Below are 18,429 nucleotides of genomic sequence, written 5' to 3'. Positions count from 1 at the left end.
TCAACCAGTGCAGCTGCCTACACTTTGACAGCCTTCCCATCGCCATCATGCACTCACGGCTAGCTTTCCTCTCGGACGGCGACCCTGCCCCTCACACTGTTTTCACAGTGAACCAAGTAAAGCACTCGTATTGTTCATACATCAGTTGTAAGGCCAGCAACAAAGCACGCAGCCTCAGACACACTCATAAAGAGCGCTTTCCCATCTAGCGAGGTGGCAGGTTCCCCGTTTCGTGACAGCCCGCCCCCGTTATGCATACAGACCCTAGCTTCCTGGGCCGAGGCCTGGCAGGCCATCCCCGGGACATCAGACTGGGTCACAGTAAAACGGGGATACTAGCTCCAGTTCGCTTGCAGGCCTGATACCTTATATATTTATAATAGAGAATTTTTATCGCTTCCGCGTAGCCACGCAAACCGGAATTATCCCGACAACGCTTTATCTGTAGAGAGGTAAAGAGAAGGGAAGGTAAACCTTGGGATAAACAGAGAGACTAATATTAGAGTAGATGTCACAGGTCGGGATGGGCCAAGCCGGACTGCGCCCACCCCTGAACCAGGACCACCCTGAGGAACGTGTCAGAGACGAGACAGAAACAGAATTCAAGGGAATAACAGTTCTTTTTATTAAAGTTAAAAGTAATTTGAATAACCTAAGCTAAAATCTTCCTTTCCTCTTCTTCCCCGGAATCGAGGCAATGCAGCAGTCTCCGGGGCCCACTCCCACGCCGGTACAAGGTTCGCAATGGCCTGAGATGGATTGATGGATTTCCACAGATGTGTATGCGGTCGGGGCTGTTCCTCTTCCCACACTGATGCAGGGTCCGCAGGGACCTACGACGGACAGGTGAGTTTCCACAGGTGAGTAGACAGTCGGGGCTGTTCCTCTTCCCACACTGATGCAGGGTTCACAGGGACCGACGACAGACAGGTGAGTTTCCACAGGTGAGTAGACAGTCGGGGCCCTTCCTCTTCCCACGCCGCTGTAGGGTTCACAATGGGATGCGGTAGGCAGATGAGTTTCCACCAGTGAGTAGATGGTCAGGGCTCTTCCTCTTCTCACACCGAGGCAGAGTTCACAGGGACCAACGACGGACAGGTGAGTTTCCACAGGTGAGTATACAGTCAGGGCTGGTCCTCTTCCCACACTGATGCAGGGTTCACAGAGGCCTACGACGGACAGGTGAGTTTCCACAGGTGAGTAGACAGTTGGGACTCTGGGGCTGCAGCAGACTCGAGTCAACAGGCTGAACGGAGCTTCTCTAGGACAGACAGTTAGGACAGACAGAGTCAGCTTCAACAGCAGTATATAGGCCTCACGTGTGTTGCCGGGGACAGGTGACTTCACACCATACAGATGGACTTGGGGCCGTAGCAGACTCAAAGTCGCAGGCTGAGCAGAGCTTCTCTAGAACAGACAGAATCCACTTCGACAGCAGTATACAGTTCTCACGTGTGTTGCAGGGGACAGATAACTTCACACCATGCAGATGGACTTGGGGCCGTAGCGGACTCAAAGTCGCAGGCTGAGCGGAGCTTCTCTAGAACAGACAGACTCAACTTCAACAGCAGTATACAGTTCTCGTATGTGTTGCGGGAGACAGATAACTTCACACCATGCAGGTGGGCTTAGGGCTGCAGCAGACTCAAAATCAACAGGCTGAGTGGAGCTTCTACGAAGGCAAACAGAATCAACTTCAACAGCAGTATACAATTCTCACGTGTGTTGCAGGGGGCAGATAACTTCACACCATACAGGTGGGCTTAGGGCTGCAGCAGACTCCAAGTCAACAGGCTGAGCGGAGCTTCTTCTAAGACAGTCAGAACCACTACTTCAAAACAGATAGGTTAGTTTGACTTACAGATGCTGTTCCTTCTAGTCCTCAACAGATGGAACCGATCGACATTATGAAGCTCCAGTTACTGACAGTAGACCAGCATGGCACGAGGGGAGTGCACGGCAAGAGAGAATAAATCTTCCACACACACACGGCAATTTCACTCCAAACATGCAACGTGAGGGAGGGAAACGTCAATTTAGGCACTGCAATCCACTTCAAATAAGTGCAGATAAGGCCAGCACTCACCCAGGGGTCTCCGTGCCACAAGCAACGAGCTTCAATGCTGGGAAAAAGATGTTTCGGGGTTTTCCTCCACAGACATAGACAGGATTCACATCACCGTTCCAACACGGGGGAAGAGGGTAAGAGATCGAACATGAATCAGTATAATTCACTCAGTGACGTTGAGATAGCACAATCAAAGCACTCCAATCCACCTCAAATTCAGTGTTGAAACATGCAGGTACGAGATACGATGGTCGATTACTTATCTCTCTCCCTTCCAGGCAAACGGTGTGTTTTCACAACTCTTCCACACTCCTCGAGTCCCCTCCAGCAGCACTTCCCTTTGCACACCACAATTCTTCTCTGCAACACTCAAATAGAACGACTTCTCACGGGAGAGAACCACACCAACAGTCTCTCTTCACTGGCTTTTTATATCCTTCTCAATGCCCACATGGCTTCGTCATGGCTCTAGATTAATTTCCCACACCTGGTATCAATTTCCTCATCCCGGTTGGCAGGGCAACAGATATACACTTACGCGGGGGGTAGTGTTTCCTTGTTATTGTACCGGAGGGGACACAATTGCGGCGAACTTTAGTTCCGCCCTCATTTGTCACACCGTGACATAGACACCATTCTTATTATGATGTAACGAGTACATCAGTATTAATGGGAAGTGTTCCCGGTTCCGGCTGATCAAATCTATGCAGCCTAACACTGAATAATAGAAGTCTATAATGTGTTATGTGTATGCTAGGTCAAAGAGACGTGTTTTTAGTCTAGCTTTGAACTGACTGAGTGCACAGCAAAAACTCCAGTGTTAAATTAACACTCCTGGGAGTGTATATGAGTCCACACTCAAGAGTGTAAAGTGTTAAAATATGAGTGTTAAATTAACACTCAAGAGTGTTAAAGTTAATGAGCTAATTAAGTGATTAATTTAGTAATGATTGATCATTATTGAAGACACCTGATGTTAACAAGCAGAATCACTGAAGGAGAAAATCACAAATTGTAAGCCACCGTTATGGTGATGGGTGTTTGCTTTAGTCGGGCTCTTGACACTTATACATTTACTTTTGATTTTGTTTGGCTTATGTATCTTATAACTGCCCGATGAACAAAGAGAAAAAGTGATCTGCTGGTGTTGGTTATATTATGACAATCATCATTTGAACTTGATCACTTAACTCATTAAGATCCTTATTTCTGACTTAGATTTATGTTGTTGATTACAGCATAACTGTGAATCTGCATAAATATCCAGAATTTTAGATATAATACAAAGGATTTCTTAAAAGTTGTTTAAAAAAAAAAATCTTTCTTTTAGGCACACACAGACGTCAAGATTCAGTCTATGCATCTCAACAATGGTGACGAGCAGAATATTTAATTAGGAAAAGTAAATTACACAGACAATTCAGATCATAATTTATTCATACCGCAATGCATGATGGGAGCCATTAATGAGTTGTGATTGGTGGCAGCGACTGCAACATGCTTTATTATTGTCACCATTGTTGAGATTCACAGGCTGATTATTGATTTCTGTGTTTCTAAATAAATTCATTTGAAAGTCTTTTGATCAGAACAATGGTTATGAAATATTTTTGGATTATATGAAAAATACTGAAAATCATGTGCTGTAGAATCACAGAGCTGCTGTAACTAACAAGTTAAGCCATCTCAATAAGTTTTGTTTTACAGATCACAACATGATTATGTCAAAACATAACCAACACCATCAGATCACATTGTCTCTTTGTTCATCTGACTGTTATAAATCAATAACAGCAGACAAGCAAAATTTAAAGTAAACATATAAGTGTCAAGAGCCCGACTAAAGCAAACACCCATCACCTTAATGGTAACTTACAATTAGTGATTTCCTCCTTCAGTGATTCTGCTTGTTAACATCAGGTGTCTTCAATAATGCTCAATCATCACTAAATTAATCACTTAATTATCTCATTAACTTTAACACTCTTGAGTGTTAATTTAACACTCATATTTTAACACTTCACACTTTTGAGTGTGGACTCATATACACTCCCAGGAGTGTTAATTTAACACTGGAGTTTTTGCTGTGTGTGTCTGCTTCCCGGACAATGTTAGGAAAACTGTTTAAAGTTTTGGTGCTAAATAGGAGAAGGATCTACCGCCAGCAGTCGATTTTGATATTCTAGGTATTATCAACTGGCCGGAATTTTGAGATTGCAATAGACATGAAGGACTATAATGCGTTAAGAGCTCGCCCATGTACTGCAGAGCTAAACCATTTAGTGCTTTGTAAGTAATCAGCAATATTTTCAAATGTGTACGATGTTTAATAGGGAGCCAATGCAGTGTTGACAGAACCGGGCTAATATGGTCATACTTCCTGGTTCTGGTAAGAACTCGAGATGCTGCGTTTTGGACCAGCTGTAATTTGTTTATTAAGCGTGCATGGCAATCACCCATGATAGCATTACAACAATCTAACCTTGATGTCATGAATGCATGAACTAATTGTTCCGCATTTGTCACTGAGAGCATATGATGTAATTTATATATATTTTTAAGATGGAAAAACGCGGTTTTACAGATACTAGACATGTGACATTCAAATGAAAGATTAGTATCAAGGAGCACACCAAGGTTCCTAACCGACGACGAGGACTTGACAGAGCAGCCATCAAGTGTTAGACAGTATTCTAGATTATTACATGAGGAAGTTTTTTGTCCAGTAATTAGAATCTCTGTTTTTTCAGAATTAAGTATCAGTACCATGTTAATGCAATTCCACTAATGCCAACATAATTTTTTAGTCTATTTAAAAGAATGTTGTGGTCGATGGTATCAAATGCAGCACTAAGATCGCGTAACACTAATAGTGAGATACAACCACGATGGGATGATAAGAGCAAATCATTTGTAACTCTAATGAGAGCAGTCTCAGTACTATGGTACGACCTAAATCCTGACTGAAAATCTTTCTAAAAAGGAAAATAGTTGTGAGGATATCTTTGACAGAAAAGGTAGATTCGAGACTGGCCTGTAATTGACTAATTCTGTGAGATCAAGTTGCGTTTTTTTAACAAGTGGTTTAACCATAGCCAGCTTAAAAGTTTTTGTTATGTATCCTAATGACAAAGATGAATTAATGATATTAAGACGAGGATCTATGACCTCTGGAAGCATCTCTTTCAGTAGCTTAGTCTGTATAGTGTCTAACATACATGTTGTCTATTTAGATGATTTAACGAGTTTAGAGAATTCTTCCTCTGCTATAGCAATGAATGAATCGAATTTTTCCTTAGGGAGACTACAATGCACTCCCTGATGCGATACTGTAGTAGACGGTTGCATAGTTGTAATATTCTCCCTGATAAGTGAATAAGTTCATAGTCATTACTGCTGTGCTGCTTGGAAACTTCTGGGCTTGAAGCTTTATTTTTCGTTAGTTTAGCCACTGTTTCAAATAAATACCTAGGGTTTTGTTTATTTTCTTCCAATAGGGTTGAGAAATAAGCAGATCTAGCAGTTTCTACACAGCAAAAACTCCAGTGTTAAATTAACACTCCTGGGAGTGTATATGAGTCCACACTCAAAAGTGTAAAGTGTTAAAATATGAGTGTTAAATTAACACTCAAGAGTGTTAAAGTTAATGAGATAATTAAGTGATTAATTTAGTGATGATTGAGCATTATTGAAGACACCTGATGTTAACAAGCAGAATCACTGAAGGAGGAAATCACTAATTGTAAGTTACCATTAAGGTGATGGGTGTTTGCTTTAGTCGGGCTCTTGACACTTATATGTTTACTTTAAATTTTGCTTGTCTGCTGTTATTGATTTATAACAGTCAGATGAACAAAGAGACAATGTGATCTGATGGTGTTGGTTATGTTTTGACATAATCATGTTGTGATCTGTAAAACAAAACTTATTGAGATGGCTTAACTTGTTAGTTACAGCAGCTCTGTGATTCTACAGCACATGATTTTCAGTATTTTTCATATAATCCAAAAATATTTCATAACCATTGTTCTGATCAAAAGACTTTCAAATTAATTTATTTAGAAACACAGACATCAATAATCAGCCTGTGAATCTCAACAATGGTGACAATAATAAAGCATGTTGCAGTCGCTGCCACCAATCACAACTCATTAATGGCTCCCATCATGCATTGCGGTATGAATAAATTATGATCTGAATTGTCTGTGTAATTTACTTTTCCTAATTAAATATTCTGCTCGTCACCATTGTTGAGATGCATAGACTGAATCTTGACGTCTGTGTGTGCCTAAAAGAAAGATTTTTTTTTTAAACAACTTTTAAGAAATCCTTTGTATTATATCTAAAATTCTGGATATTTATGCAGATTCACAGTTATGCTGTAATCAACAACATAAATCTAAGTCAGAAATAAGGATCTTAATGAGTTCAGTGATCAAGTTCAAATGATGATTGTCATAATATAACCAACACCAGCAGATCACTTTTTCTCTTTGTTCATCGGGCAGTTATAAGATACAACAGCCAAACAAAATCTAAAGTAAATGTATAAGTGTCAAGAGCCCGACTAAAGCAAACACCCATCACCATAACGGTGGCTTACAATTTGTGATTTTCTCCTTCAGTGATTCTGCTTGTTAACATCAGGTGTCTTCAATAATGATCAATCATTACTAAATTAATCACTTAATTAGCTCATTAACTTTAACACTCTTGAGTGTTAATTTAACACTCATATTTTAACACTTTACACTCTTGAGTGTGGACTCATATACACTCCCAGGAGTGTTAATTTAACACTGGAGTTTTTGCTGTGTAGCAGTTTTTTTATGTATGTAATCGAGCTCTCCTTCCATGAAATGCTAAATACCTCTAGTTTTGTTTTCTTCCTGTTGTGCTCCATTTTTCTGGCTGCTTTCTTAAGGGCCAGAGTGTGCTCGTTGGACCACGACTATTATCTTTAATCTTCTTTAAGCGCAACGGAGCAACTGTGTGTAAAGTGCTGGAAAAGAGAGAATTAAAAGTTTCTGTCGCAGTATTGAGTTCTTCATTTGCTTTGCTTTCAGGATTTGAGTGTAATTGTGTAAATGGTTAATTGAAAAATATTTGCACATTTACACACTTTATTAAAAGTGGACCAGAAGGTTGTGGTACATGATCCGGTTGTCGCTGTACAGTAGGAATAGAGTCTGATGAATCACAAACTGAAACTGATTGCTTCACAGCACAAGAACAAGAATAAGATCTCAAATTACAATATGCTTTTACATTTTCACATTTATTATTACACATTATCTTTACACATTTCCCTTTAAAATAACACAACAAAAATGTACATATCACTGAAGGAGAAAATTGCACTTTAACTTTAGATTTAGTTTGGCTGCTGTAATTGAGTTATAACTGTCAGATGAACAAAGAGAAAATGTGATCTGGTGGTGTTGGTTGTTTTAACAATCATTTTTGACCTGAATCACTGAACTTATTTAGAGCCTGAAATCTGAGTTTGGTACAGTATAATACTTTTAGCATTTTCAATGTAATCCAAAGGATTTCTTAAGTTATTCTGATACAAAAAAACAAAACAAAAAAACTTTCATTTAGGCACACACAGACATCAAGAATCAGCGTATGAATCTCAGCAATGGTGATAAACAGCATATTCAGATAAACAGATCAACTCTGAACATTAGAAAACAAGCGACTAAAAAGTCACATAAAAACAGCAGAAATAAAATAATTTAAAGCTGCAAGCAGCGTTGAAAAGGGCCCTCGCACCCGTGCCACCTTTAGGAAAACAGAGCACGGTGGGCTGTATGTAAATATAGGAGGACTATGTTAAAGTAATTTGTATTTACCACACTTCCTGCTACCAGCAGGTGGCGCTATTACTATAACCGAATATGAGGATGGTCATGTGTTCAGGACAGGACTCTTATCAAACATGTGAAGTTTGGGTTAGATTGGACACTAGCCGTTTCTCAATATGCGTTCTTGTCTGTACTTGTGTTCTTGTGGACTTGTGAAACGTCATCAGTCGCTGCAAGTACTGTTCCAATTCAAATTTCACATCTAGCCAAGTCCAGTTCAAATCCCCGGATGTGTTCTTGATCCGCCCCTTTTACCGAGGATGCATCGAGAGGTGACTTGTGCGGACTTGAGACAGCCAGGTATCCCAGAATGCATCTCACACCAATCAGCAAGCGTCAATAGCAGAGGAGAAACCCCGCGTAATTTAAAAATACTGCTGTTATTGTGTCACGAAATGTAGTTTTAAGAGTATTTCAGGCGAGAATGTAGTTGATTAAAGCTCAAATCTTTGGTTTATTTGTAAAGATAACGCCTATTTGAAAATTTGATTTGACGTTTTCGGAGTTGTGAGAACCAGGCAATTGGACGCTCGGTGCTCATGTACCCCGCAGAGAACAGCCTTTCCTCGGCTAGTCCTTCTGACGTTTGCCGCTGGCTCGGATATCTCTAGTGGTTTAACATGTCACAATTTATTTATTTATTTTATTTGTCTCATTAATCTATAATTTGTTCCCTGGCAAAACGTTAAGCTGAGGGCAAAGTGAAGTTTCATAGCTTTATTTAGTCTATTTAACTTTTAACGTTGTAGCCTAGAGAGTTGACTTATGTTTGACTGAATCGTTTGCTTTATTATTGTATAGCTTCTTATACCTTTTAGGCTATTTATACTTTTATAATGGCTATTATTGATCATTAAAACTGGCATTTAACAAAAAAAGGTTATGCCATTTTATTTTATATATTTAAAACAAAATATTTTATTACACATGTTGCCTACATTCTCTTCACTGTATGTACATAAAAATAAAATGACACAACCCTGTCTCTTTTTGCTAAATGTTAGTTTTAATGATCAATTATAATGTTTTTTATTTATCATATTTTTAAAATGAAAACAAAAAGAGTCAGGGTTGTGCTTTATATTTCGTGTTATAAATATGCAGTGAAGATAATCAATTGCGTTGCCTGAACCACATTTGTGTGGCCATTATGTTTAAGATTTTTTTTTAAATGAAAATGAAAAGAAGCAGAGTGGTGGTTTATAACATATTTTGTTTTATTTGTAGCCTAGATATACATAAAGAGATAACCGGAGTAGCCAGAGCGAGCTCGAGGGACGTTATCAAGTACGCCGCTGTTCCATTTGCAGAATTATCGGACTTGCGTCCTCCCGTCCTCGGGAGTTCGTTCTCCTGAGTCAAACTTGTCAAGTCCGAACTACCAAGGACTCTAGTCCGAACTTTGCGTACTTGGTATTGAGAAACGGCTATTGTATAGCTGAGTTACAGCAGGCTGTTTGTGGTTGCCTAGCAACATCGGAACTGCAATCAACTTTAATATAGAATTTATCTGATGATGCATATATCACCAAAAGGCTGAAATTGGGTGTGCACATCTACATTTGTGGTCGCCAAGGACACGCCATTCAACGAAAAATCAAGATCTTCGCAATTTAAAGCTGCAGTCCGTAACTTTTTTGTGTTAAAAATTATCCAAAATATTAATAATAAAAAAAAAAACATAACCAGCCAGTGTTCAAAACTATCTGCTTGCCTTAGCTCAATTCAGTTCAGTTAGCTTTTAATAATGATTTTAATTCCAGTGGTACTGGTGGAGCATGTCTTTGCGTCATTACGTCACATCTGTAAGTTACACATAAAGAAGGTGACTCGGCAAGTAGGCTATTGTGTGTGAGGATGTTGGAGGTGGAGATTTATAGCCTTTTCTCACAGTACTTGAAATAATTTAAACGACAATCAGTGACAACTGGAAATCCACCCGCTGTAAAACCCAAAAGACTTCGGACTTCGGAGTGGCTAAAAAAGACACTGCAACTGGCCCATGCGAAAACAAGGATAAACATCGGCAGGGCTTTTGAAAGATGGCGTGAAATCCGTGTTTTAAAGGGGTTCAAAACGGACGCAAAGACGGCTTTTTTTTTTTGACAGGTAAGACATTTCAATAGTTTAATTACGTAACAGTAGCGCACTTGTTCGCTTAATTTACATAGTTACGGAGTTTCCTTTGTTGTGGCTTTCTCGTTTTGCTATTATGGTAAATATGAATTATTTTGTGCTAGCTATTTGAGAGAATTTTCTACTCAGAGAAAAAGCAAACCGTTTTCAAGTATTGGATCTGAATCGATAAAGTGAAAATTTTCCAGACGTAAGATGTTTATATTGTTATATTATAACACGTTTATGCATAACAGGGATTCCATTCATACACCGTTTATTTCATAGCACTATGATTGTTATTTGTTTGATAACTGCTCTTCTATGATTTGCACGGTTTGACATGATATGATAAGCGATCGTTAGATTTAATCAGCACGATTTACTGCAATGCTTTTTTTCTCCTTAGTTGATCAGAACAAAAGTGGATGTAACTTACATATTCAGGCGTCATTTTCTGTTGAAAATTCTAATATTGGTCATACTTCCAAAAAGAATATTCTGTGATTCTGAATGCCCGTATCCACACCGGCGCATACTCTCCTCAAAACATTGGATTCATCCACGCTGTTTCATGCCGACAATCCACTTAAAGTTGATAATTGCGCAAATAACTGCAATTGCAGATTTCGAACAGAGATGGCGACAAAGAGGAAAAGCTACGGACTGCAGCTTTAACGTTGCAAAGGCCTTAAGATTACACTTACCCAATTTTGCCCCACCCAATTCTGAAACCCATATCACACGTAAATTTTCACCACTTCTGAAAGCGTGTGCAAAGATTCATGAGTTTTCGAGCATGTTTAGGCCCTCAAAAAAGTGATTCAGGAGAAGAATAATAATAATAAACGGAGCAGATCCAATAGGGTCCTCTCACCATCGGTGCTCGGGCCCTAAATAGTAAGAATAAAGGAAATTAACAAAAAAATAAATCTTATTATTTATTCATGCAGCAATGCATGATGCAGGGTATCTGCAGGTGATCTAAAGATTACGGTAAAAAACTGGCAGCTGTGGCATTTTATATTTTATTTACATATACACACACACACACACACACACTACCGTTCAAAAGTTTGGGGTCAGTAAGATTTTTAATGTTTTTAAAAGAAGTATCTTCTGCTCACCAAGGCTGCATTTATTTGATAAAAAACAATAAAAAAACAGCAAAATTGTGAAATATTATGACAATTTAAAATGACTGTTTTCTATTTTAATATATTTTAAAATGTAATTTATTCCTGTGATCAAAGCTGAATTCATCAAAGAATCCTGAAAAAATTGTACACAACTGTTTTCAACATTGATAATAATAATGAATGTTTCTTGAGCATCAAATCATATTAGAATGATTTCTGAAGGATCATGTGACACTGAAGACTGGAGTAATGATGCTGAAAATTCAGCTTTGATCACAGGAATTAATTACACTTTACTGTATATTCACATAGAAAATAGCTGTTTAAATTGGAATAATATTTCACAATATTACTGTTTTTCTTTGTTTTTTTTTAATCAAATAAATGCAGCCTTGGTGAGCAGAAGATACATCTTTTAAAAACATTAAAAAACTTACTGATCCCAAACTGAACGGTAGTGTATATACAGTATATATATATGTGTGTGTGTGTGTGTATCCAAGTAATACACGTGTCCACTTTGAAACACAATGTTAATCTGAAGTTAAACCTGCCTCCTGATAGGTTTAATTTAAGCCTCGATTTAGTCCTGGAGTAACTCTAGTCTTCCTTCAGGAAATCATCTTATTAAACCCTGGACTAAACTAAATCTAGGACTATTTAAAGCCTTGACCGAGAAAGCAGATTTCTGTTAATCTGGTTTAAAGGGAAATTTTAGTCTAGGATTAGGCTTAATCTCTGTTCGGGAAACCGCCCCATAATGTTTGGATCACAGATCACATCCCATGTCTAATCCCTTATCAAAATTGTGTTGTTTAAAAACAACTTAATTTTATGTTATTACACGGTGAAACTACAGCAAAAGATCAAACAGTGCTGCACAACCAGTTATGATGGATTTTTTAAACTCATCATTCTCTAAAAATGTTTTTTTTTTTTTTTTTTTTTTTTTACGTATGGAGCTATTCTTGTGCCAATAAAAATGAACGTAGCTTTTCAAGAAACTAATGAAAATATAAATTGAAACTAAATAAATTATCTCTAAAACTGAAAAAGAATAAATCGCAGGCAAATTTTTTGACTTCGTTTTTAATACACTGCATGTTTTGCTAACTATTTCTCATATTTCAATCGCTGATCTGAACTTACAAATGCGCTTCCAGAGTTTTCATTTAGGCTTCTGAAGTTTTCGTTTTCACTCCCAGAGTTTTCGTTCGCCGTTCTGACACATTTCTCTCGTGGGGGCGGGGCTAGTAGCAGTGTGTTCTCACTGGTTACTGAGCTTTTGATTGATAGCTTCGTGACCTGGAAGTGAAGACGTCAGTGGTGTGTTTATGTGTGGATGTGAGCGTCTGTAATCGCAGCTTTCTATTTCATTTTAGTGATAAGTTATGTTTGTTTTTTAATTTGATCTGTATTTACCTGCTGCTACTACTTAGTTACTACAACTTACTACTACTCACAAGAGATCTATTCAGTCTATTCAGGTGTAATTGCACATTAAAGTACTGTCTGTATATAATACTTAAAATATTGTAGTGTCCAATGTTTTCGGAGAATATTTGTTTATTCCTGATGATTATTTTGCATGTTAGGCTCTGATTAGGTTCAGCTGTTACAATTTAAAGAGAATATTAGCAAACGTGTGTGATATATTCAGCCGTCAAGAAAGTCAAACTTCAACCAGGTAATCAAGGTTGGCATTTGGCAACCATGGCCATCACAGTACTCATTGTTAGCATGATATACGTTTACACCATCAAAATTAATGATCACTTAAATAAGAGGAATTTAAACAAAATGAAAATTACAGTCGTGGCCTGCTGTCAGATACAGACCTCAAAGGGCATTTCATTACATATGTCACACAAAGAATGTTCTTATTGCCATTTTTTTAAATTGATAATTATATTTAGTTATTTCATTTAATTAACATTTTCATTTAATTTAAATATATTTTAACAATCATCAGCCGTTTCAATCGTGACTTATACAACCAGTTAAATTAATGTAATTAAAAATATGAATTCCAATAAATGTACATTCTTTATTGTCATTAAAGCATATACACAAGTATCAGAGTGAAGGTCTTGGATGCAATTATGTTGTGACTGGAAAGACCAGAATCCACAAAACATTAACTGCATAATATACATGCAATGCACAGTATTCTCATGATATACATTACTATACAAAATGCACAATTACAAATACACATTTTAAAAATTAATATACATTTTAAATGTTGCAATGATTCTTTAAACAGTTCCTGTTGCAGTACAAGTAACAAAGCAGTGACTGGACACAAGCAGAACAAGGATTGTCCACCCAAAACATGAGCATTCTCTCATCATTTAGGCTACTCTTCCTTCATGCCATCCCAGATGTATATGACTTTCTTCTTCATATAAACATAGACAAAGATATTTAAGGAAATAATCCATCTCTGTGAGTCCATAATACAAGTGGATTGTAACCAATGTACGTATGATTTTTAATAGTTAAAACAGTTTACATTATTATTATTATTTTATCTAGCGTATTGTTTGACTTCAGAAGGCATTGATTCATCCACTGAGGTCGCATGGATTACCGTCACGCTCACTGTGTGTGATTTTTAAAGCGTCTTTAGGACTCGCAGAGAGGGATTACTTTCCTTACAATCTTAATTCGTGTTTATCTGTAGAAAGAAAGTAAAATGCATCTGGACAGCATGAGGGTGAGTAAAATAAGAGAGAATTGTATTTTTTTTAAATGTACACAGCAAAAACTCCAGTGTTAAATTAACACTCCTGGGAGTGTATATGAGTCCACACACAAGAGTGTAAAGTGTTAAAATGTGAGTCTTAAATTAACACTCAAGAGTGTTAAAGTTAATGAGCTAATTAAGTGATTAATTTAGTGAAGATTGATCATTATTGAAGACACCTGATGTTAACAAGCAGAATCACTGAAGGAGAAAATCACAAATTGTAAGTTACCATTAAGGTGATGGGTGTTTGCTTTAGTTGGGCTCTTGACCCTTATATTATTAACTTTAGATTATGTTTGGCTGCTGTATCTGAGTTATACAGATGGTGGACAACCAGAATGCCTATTACCGCCGCGCCAGCTGCCGCGGCGAAATCACCGCGGCAAAAATAAACCAGCCGCATTTCAAAGTCGTTCCTGAAATGACCGCCAGGTGGCGCAAAGGGACATTGTGCAAAACAGCAGCAATTGCCGTATTTTAAAATGTAAGTGGGTTAAATATAAAACCCTAAGCCTAATAGGCATATTTTTCATATATATAAATAGGCCTATTAGGCTACAACAGAATAGAACCAAAGATAGAATCAATTTTAGAACTGAAAAAATAGAATCAAAAGTAAAAAATAGAGACGATATTAGGAGCAATGACGCTGAATATTTTTACTATTCTATTGAGGCATAGATAAATGAAGAGCTCTCGTGAGCGATACAATTGCATAGTAATTTATAGTGATTTCAAAAGCAGTCCTTAAAAAAAAAACATGGAGTAGTGTGGCATAATTTTTGAGAGATTACGCGGAACGCGTTTTAGTTAAGATCCTGGTTTCAATGCCCTTAATGTATGTAGGCTAGGCTGCTTAAAAGAAATGTCACAACGCGTTTTGAGATTGTTTTGAATTAAACATTGAAGTTTAAAATGTAGTGTTTTGGCACACCAGGCCGAGTGGCGTTACGCATTGTTCAAAAATCAGGTTTTATTCTGGCATGTTGAATTGGCGTTAGATTTTTTTTTTTAGATTTAGATTTTAGATTTCCTTAGATTTATTTTTCTCATAACAGCTAAAATAACTTAATATATGCCTTGTCTTAATATGACCTACTTAATATAGGCAATAGGCATATAATAGCCTATATAATAAATTAGCAAAACTTGGCCACTAAATATTTAATTTTCAATTATTTTAATTATCACAATTAAGGTTTTAATTTAATTAAATTGAACAAGCGCAACAATCAGCATTTAATCAAATATTCTAAAAGATGTATTATTAATAATAATAATGTTATTTCAACATAATATTTCGTTTTTTCGACATAATATGTGTGCGTGCAAGCAACAAGCAAGATGTGTATTTATCCGGTGATGCGTGCATTGATTTTTATCAATAAACTAGTGTTTTCTGACAGTGTCGACTGCAAAGATGAAGTTGACGATCGCCATATTTGTAGTGAACCCACCTAGAGAGAAATGCACATAAAAACATAATCAGAGAGTAGCCTTTTTCTTTTCGTTTTGAATTATTTCGTTTGAAGACATTTCAAGCTTTGTGTATTTGATGTATTTATCATGTCTGTGTGAGGCATACGCTGAGTTTCGTTAAGTTAGGAGGATGAGATGGCTCCAGCTGACGTGCAATGCAAGTGACCGCGCGGGCGCCTCCATGATTAGTGTCTGTTATATTTGCTTCTCTTACTTATTAAATCCAGGCAAGGGTTGATGAAAAATTTATTAAAATTAAGATACAATTTATAGAAAACGAAATTCACTTTAAAGAAAGGTTTTCTACTAAACAAAACTTAATGAAGTGGTCAAAATCATGTCTGACCCACTCCATATCCATCTCTCGATATAATGCATCCTATCTTACTCGTGCTGTTCACTTTTCATATTCAACATAGATGGAAAAAAATAACATTAGAATATTTTAACAAATATGATACTAAATGAGATTATTTAATGGCTACAACAGTATATGCCTATAGACTCTATTTGTACAAATTGCTGCACATTAATTTAATTAAATGAAACCTTGTAACGAATTCACACTGTAGGGTAGACTGTGTACAGTTGAGACACCTTAAATAACTTGCGTTCGCAGCAAACACAAGTTGTGATTTTTGCTGTGCACTTGTCAGCTGAAGGAAATATACCAGACCTCTTGGAACTTTAATTGAATACATAGCGTTGGTAAAGCATACTGAAATTACATCCCTACAAATTTATTAGGCCCTACTGAAAATAAATGTATCGAATTTAAGCAAAGTAGCCTAAATGTTAAGACTGTAAGCCCTTTGCTTTTTAGTAGCCTATAAAGGACTCTTATATCCGACTTTGTGTTACTTTAATTTGTAGAGGATTGTTTAACTCAAACATTAACACTGAAATAAATTAAACTAAATGATTGTAAAAATTTTGGCACACCACGACGAGTGGCGCTATGCATTGTTCTAAAGCCAGGTTTTATTCTGGCATGTTGAATTAGTGTTCGACAAACGCGGCGGCGCGTTCATTTGAATGAAGAGCGCTTCTCTCTCTGCGAGCGAACACACACTGGAACGTTAGGCCATGTCGCATCGAGTGAATCGTGGCCGAGTGGTTGAATTTACGATACGATCATTTAGATGACACGGGTTCGAATCCCGAACTTACTAGGACTACTGATTTTTTTATATTAGCCTATTAATGCATTTTATAGTCTATTGTTGACGCAGAGAGATTTGTCTAGTTCTAAAACATAGTTTTTTTTTTGCTTATAGTCTATTTACAAAATAAAATCACCATGCATTTCCATTTTACACTAAGGAGCAAATATTATACAATGACTTTACTTCTGTAGCCTATAATAATTCCAATGGTAATTTCAAAAGCAGTTCTGTTAAAAAAAAAATTATATATATATATATGACGTTTAAACGACAAACAATAAAATCAGAACCAGTATTCTGTTGCGTTCATAGTGGCAGTAATGCATCCACGGCTTTTCAAAATGTCACAAAGCGTCTTGAGATTGTTTTGAATGAAATATTGAAGTTTATAATTAAGTGTTTGGGCACACCACGACGAGTGGCAAACTCTTTGTTTTGTTTTGCAAACTCAGCTAGCCTGTGGGGGGTTTGGAGAAGGCAATAGATGCTTTATCGTGGGGGTGCATGGACAGAGGTGTTAATGTTCCTTCTTTCATATGGAGAGTGTCGGAGCCAGCCTGTTGAGCAAGCAAAGGCAAAATTCTTTTAAGGATTAATCTCAAAATCTCCAAAAGTCCATAGCCTATGTGCATAGGCCCTATATCTTATTAAATTATATATTGTAGTTTTATTGATTGTATTTAAAGGTTTTCCACACACAATTTCAATTTAGCAGATACAGAGCTCTTTAATTCGCGACCCACCTCGTTTTATTGTGAGGTGAATTCAGCAAGGCATGTTGTATCTTTGAAGGAACAAAAGCTATTTGTTACAGTTTTTTCTTTCGTGATTTGTGTGGATGACACACAGCGACATATACAGTATTATCAGCTATATGGTGTTTTTTTTTACGCTGAAATGCTTAATTTCGAGAAAGACCCGCCGCGCGCAGTGAGGGAGACCAAACTTACTAAAAAAATACAGAGAGGCGAAGAAAAACGCCTGTTCTTAATTTATGTTGCTTTGAACTTTTTTCGTTTTGTACCGTTTTAATTTTTTAATTTAGCTACAATTTCTTTGACAATAGAAATTTAAAATGTTGCAAGAATAAGATTCTGTGTTTCTTATTTTGCATCACAAAGGGAATAAAATCGCATCGATGCAACCCTGTTTAAATAAATAAACTTTCCCGACACTTTATTCATACCTTGAAATGTGCAATGGGTTTTCAAACTTAATTAATTTTCTTTTTCTTTTACATTTTCGTTGTTTATTTTTTAATTGAAAGCAATACTGTACTGAAAGTATTTTTCTGATTTGTTCGATCTGTTTTGAAAAATGTCTTCCGTTGCTATGGCCGGGTATCACTGTCAGTCATCTCAATCTCGTGAATGATTCACACACACACACAAAAATAATTTAGCAGATTAAAGACGAGCTTCATCATCTTCATTTTCTGGTGCAATCGGCTGACAGTCTTCCTTCATCAGATGTGTCGTCTTTGCAGCGGCTCAACTGGAATGTAGCAAATTGATGTTGTAATGTACAATTGATAATTAAACAAGATGATTGACTTTAATAAACAGATGCATATTTAAGCATCAAGAACGGAAAAACATAAACACTGTCGGCTACACTGAGATTCGATCTCAGATCGTTTGAAGCTTCGAGAGGCTATTGTTATTGCATTGACCACAGAGCTATCGTCTGAATAGCCTAGGTAAACTATTTTCTCTGTTTTAAAAGTTTGTCATATGTCATATTTTTTTTAACATTGGCAATTTACTGTCTCGAAATTGTGTCGAAATTTTTTTTAAAAAGTGTTTTTACAAGACATGTGCTGTTTGTTTGTTTATTTATT

General features: G+C 37.0%; 1 protein-coding gene across 1 annotated transcript in view; it reads right to left on the bottom strand.

The window, feature by feature from the left end:
* Nucleotides 1-13,001: 13,001 nt before the first annotated feature.
* Nucleotides 13,002-18,429, bottom strand: part of LOC308698868 (cytochrome P450 2K1-like) — a 43,832-nt gene continuing 38,404 nt past the window's right edge. Inside the window, exon 10 of the mRNA XM_081379287.1 lies at nt 13,002-14,253. The gene's annotated coding sequence lies outside the window, so the exon portion shown is untranslated. The remainder of the gene's footprint in view (nt 14,254-18,429) is intronic.

The sequence above is a fragment of the Scardinius erythrophthalmus genome (assembly GCF_964197995.2).
Source record: "Scardinius erythrophthalmus genome assembly, chromosome: 1".
Taxonomy (NCBI): Eukaryota; Metazoa; Chordata; class Actinopteri; order Cypriniformes; family Leuciscidae; genus Scardinius; species Scardinius erythrophthalmus.
The sequence above is the reverse complement of the archived record's forward strand: the minus strand, read 5'-3'. Positions and strand labels throughout refer to the sequence as shown.